Source organism: Mytilus trossulus, unplaced genomic scaffold (assembly GCF_036588685.1).
Source record: "Mytilus trossulus isolate FHL-02 unplaced genomic scaffold, PNRI_Mtr1.1.1.hap1 h1tg000350l__unscaffolded, whole genome shotgun sequence".
Classification (NCBI taxonomy): domain Eukaryota; kingdom Metazoa; phylum Mollusca; class Bivalvia; order Mytilida; family Mytilidae; genus Mytilus; species Mytilus trossulus.
Genome location: NW_026963335.1, coordinates 68,634 through 73,603, shown reverse-complemented (window position 1 = coordinate 73,603; position 4,970 = coordinate 68,634). Strand labels below are relative to the sequence as shown.

The 4,970-nt window shown below is 30.7% G+C and overlaps 1 long non-coding RNA gene across 1 annotated transcript; it reads right to left on the bottom strand.

The window, feature by feature from the left end:
* Nucleotides 1-765: 765 nt before the first annotated feature.
* Nucleotides 766-3,459, bottom strand: LOC134701845 (uncharacterized). The gene is made up of 4 exons (XR_010104226.1): nt 2,862-3,459; nt 2,292-2,359; nt 1,438-1,497; nt 766-867 (listed from the first exon to the last, which is right to left on the bottom strand). It is a non-coding gene; the product is annotated as an uncharacterized LOC134701845 (long non-coding RNA).
* Nucleotides 3,460-4,970: the final 1,511 nt, after the last annotated feature.

The window sequence follows — 4,970 nt, the reverse complement described above, 5'->3', positions numbered from 1 at the left end:
AAAAAATTATAAAAAGAAAAATGGGGTCACCAGGCAAAATTTGTTATGGCATTCAAATGGATAAGACCAGAGGATTCAGAAAATCTTAGGCAGCAACCATTTGATTTTCTAGGGGGGGGGGGGGGGGGGGGGGGGGGGGCTATGGTTTTTTTTTCTGGACAAACTTTTTTTTGCCTCTGGCGAAAAACAATCTTTTTTTTCCGCGACAAGTCGAAAACAATTTTTTTCTTTCAAGTTTAGCATTACATATAGTGGCAGCTTAGGGTGAAACAAACAATTTATTTTTTTCAGAATCAAAAACAAATTATTTTTTTTCTCCCAAAACTGGAAACAAACTTTTTTTTCCAAAAAAACCAACCCATAGCCCCCCCCCCCCCCAAAAAAAAAACAAATGGTTGCTGCCTTACCAAAGTTCCAAAACATGACAAGCGAGTTTCCTTAATATAGGCATCTGTTGACTTGTCAACCTGTTGATCTGTCTACCAGTCAATCATAAAAGACTATTTTATTCTATCAAATTGTCAACCTTTACAATTATAATTTTCCATTTCATCAAATAATAATTATAAAATGATAAGTATTAATCAACTATTTTTATAACTATAATACAAGTTTTTATTTGCATAGGAATACATATATCAAAATCTGGAGCTAAATATCTGTATACTTTATTTGAGCCAAACGAATATTATTCAGCATTAAAAACAAAAATTTGTTAATTTACAGTAAATGGAAAAAGTAACAGCATAAAAAAATGAATCATTTGGCTTTCAGAATTATCATTTAAAGATTTTATTATACTAAAAAGCAATATATATCTGGTCTGCATGATTGTTATTGTCCATTGGATTGACCACACAAGGGCACCTGTAAAATAAATAAAATCATATTTCATTTCTTGACAATCCATAGTGAATTTCAAGTTAGTTGTTAAAGTATATGAATTAGGTAATGTTTAAATATTTGAGTGGTAATTTTTCTTTTAAAAATGGTATAAGAGAAAGAAGTTAAAAAGAACTATAAACCTTCTTAACATTAAAAGATCTGATTTGCATCTATAAAGGCTGCAGCAGAAAATATAAAAATGAAATATAATTGCAAATAATAAAGATTTATAGAAATTTAAACTGTCCATAAGATTACAACAATTAACAAAATTTGTATGAGGGTAGTAATGCCCTTTACCATCAGGCGTCAAGCAGTTATTATTGGCTACTGCTAGCATCAAACAATGATTGTTACTGTTATTTTTTTTTTGGAAGAAAACTAATTTGATTCGTCAAAATTTGTTTAATTTTCATCATCTAAAACTTTACATTTTATTGCATGCTCCAAAGTTCCAGTAACCATTATTCTGTAATAATTTTTACCATTATTGGTTATAAAGGTATCCCCATTACCACCCTCTTGTATGTGGACAAATATATATTTTTTCACCTCAAAAAGATCCAAATTCTACTCTGGACAGTATGCAAAAGGACAAGCTGTGATGCTAACCTGTAATACAAAGTTTAATCAGTTATCTAAACTCTTCAAAAAATCTACAGATTAAATAATTTTCATTGTGATTGAGGAAAACTTTGATTTCTGTGGATATTTGATAGAAAGTTGGTTGATAAAAAATTATACTTTGAACATTCAAGTTTGTGCTTAACAATTACTAAAGAAATTCATTGGATATTTAGTCTGAATCTTGATAAATAGAAAAAAAGTCCAAAACAATTTCTGTTTCAAAGTTTGTCAGTATCTTGACTATCTCGGTCAATTATGTACCCCTTTCCTCTGGAGCTGAATATCTCAATGTAATTCAATCTTCATGATACCTGAACCGTTATTTAACTGACATCAAACACTTTTAGATTAAATTGAAAGATTATAGTTCCAATGTTCCACTTGTTGCACTTATTTTATATTTCCATAGGGCATAACTCTTTTAAACAAGAATGTGTCCTCAGTACATGAATGCCCCACTCGCATAATCCTTTTCTATGTTCAGTGGACCGTGAAATTGGGGTGAAATCTCTAATTTGGCATTAAAATTTGAAAGATCATATCATAGGCAACATGTGTACTAAGTTTGAAGTCGATTGGACTTCATCTTCATCAAAAACTACCTTGACCAAAAACTTTAACCTGAGGCGGAACAGACGGACGAATGGACGGACACACAGACCAGAAAACATAATGCCCCTCTACTATCGTAGGTGGGGCATAAAAAGTTGATTGTCCACCATTATAGAAATTGTCTGAGATATGTGTTACGTGGAGGATAAAAATTTGGGTATATCTACCAATATGTTAGCAGTATAAGATCGCCAGTTCTTACTTCCAACACCATAAAATCAGTCCTCACATCAGCCTATAAACAAATAATAAAAGCAATATACTTGTATGAAATATTCCTTTTACAGGTCAATTTAAGCACTATAGATATCTTTCACAAAACAGTCTACTATAATAACATATACTTGTTAAAGAAATCTATTGTGCTTGTATTGCTAGAAAAAAAGTGAACTGATATTTTGTGGATATGCTATATACTGTCCTCATTAACTTCAAAGATCCATGAAATTCTGTTGTGCAGTTTTAGAGGACTTGTATTGAAACTGTTACAGCAGTATAGGCCTTAATTTAAGTCCAGAGGGGCATAACATTACTTCTAGGGAAAAACATTCAAAATTTCTTGTTAACATGCACATGCAACTACATAGTATTGTGTACGAACTACCTTGTTTTATAAAATTCTGTTCTAATGACAAGAAACAGGTTGATGGACAGGATAGACAGGTCAAAAACATTATATCTCACACAAATTCACATTTTACACTATTTTAGTTTAGAAATTAATGATCAAAACTTACTTTAAAAATCAGATTCAATTGCCATTTCCAGTCTAAATCCTTATGGACAAACCAATTACTAATCTGTAATGTTTAAACAAATAATCAGACCTACATATTCAGTTGCAGAAAAAATGTTCTGGATTTATTTTTGGCAAATAGGATATGAATAATGTAAAAAACAAAATTTTGTCTTGCTTAAAAATCTTGCTTCATATAAAATCCATGGCTCCACCCCATGAAAATCAATTGGTCTGTGAATATTAATAATACTTCAGTTAAAAAAACATGATTTATTTATTTGTGTCTACTTTCTATATTAGTTGTTATTTACATGCCTCGTACAAATCTAGTGTGTAAAGCCAAAAGAACCATATTTTTACCGTTTATTCTTATTGTCCCAGGTTAGTGCATTGTTGAGCATTCACAAACATGTTTCAGTGGGAGATCCAGTACTTATTATAAGGTGGACCTATTGACTGAACTAAAGGGGGGACTCCAGTCATGCTTCAGTGATTCCCTATATAATCAACTCGTCTTTGGAGATATTAATGAAACACATTCAAATCAATATATTGTTTGATGTCTTGTGTTTTTTCATGTACATTTTCATTTCTATAAAATCTATAAAAAATGTATGGCTTAAATAAACTTGCCTGATTTAGTTCATGGGTAAGCCTCAAACTTGGTTGAAGATCTCTCTAACCATCTTTCTAAGAGCTGATATTGATTTCAAGCTGTTTTGAAGGGCTTTTCAACATTGGTTTTCATGATATCAAAATCCACTGTCCATTTAAATAACTGAAATGTCACAAAAATGTTTATTTCTTTCTTCACAATAATATATTTTTTCCAATCATGATGATTTATTGGATTAAATTATAATATTACATATTAAGTACCAGATGTGGGTTAAAACATATCTAATATTTTGAAAATTTGCAAAAAATTGGTTGTAAACCACAATTTCTTCTACCCTTAAAAATTATCATCTAGAATGTTGCTTTCTAAGTGATGATTTGTGGTCCCCAGAAAATGAAGCAAATGCATTGGTATGCAACACAATTTGTATAAGTACATATTAATATGAAAACTCAAACAGTGTTGAAAATATTATGATTTGTGCATATGCAAAATGTAAATTAAGCGTTTTACTCATAATCCAAATATTTCATGCCCTTCTCGTAATCAATTTCAATTCTTGGTAGATGAGGTTGTCATGTTAGAGCACAGAATATGTCGTCTTATTCATTTAAGTTAGATTTCTTGAAGAAATACAAAGCCAAAATGAAATGCAGGTGGATAAAAGGTTGGCTGATGTTGGACAAAATGAAACGATGTTCTGATTGAAACAAAATTATTGACAGTTATTGGTAACGGAAATGAACAAAATCCAGAAATTGAAAATTTTTCAAAATAAAAAAAATCAGGGCTGGCTGGGATGAAAATCTATCAATTAATTTTAATTGGCCTTAGGAGAAATAATATCAAACAGCTGTAACTCAAAATATTGACAATTCTATGGAAAGGGGTTCTAAAATTCCGTTTGACAGCTTCAGTTTTTTACCTTTTTTTAACTAAACCAAATAACTACGCAACATAAAGATTATGCTCCTAATTTATTATCCAATACCTTTTTAATATTTCATGCATGAATTATCCAATATCTTTTAAATATTTTATGCATAAAATATCAAATAATGAGTAGTTAACAGGGATATTACCTCCCCTTAATTTCAACCTGCTATGAAATTTGCTAGGACTCAATACCACAACAACCGAAACACATCACCAATTATGAAAGGAATTTGTATGATACATTTAATTAATAGTAACATGTGGGCGATATGAAATTTAAAATAAAAAATCAATTAATTTTGTCAATTGCCTTTCTAAATGTTTCTAAGACTAGACAAAAAAAAAAATGCACAGAAACATTAATTGATTGATTGTTGGTGTTTTTACACCACTTTTGTGATTTTTCATGCTGACCAGTTTTTATTGGTGAGGGCAGCCGGAGATCCAGGAAAAAACCACTGACCTTTGATAATGAAACTTGCAACCCTAGTCAATTAAAATTGGAGTCTATTTACTGTCACGCACCCACAAGAGCAGGTTCGAACTCACAAC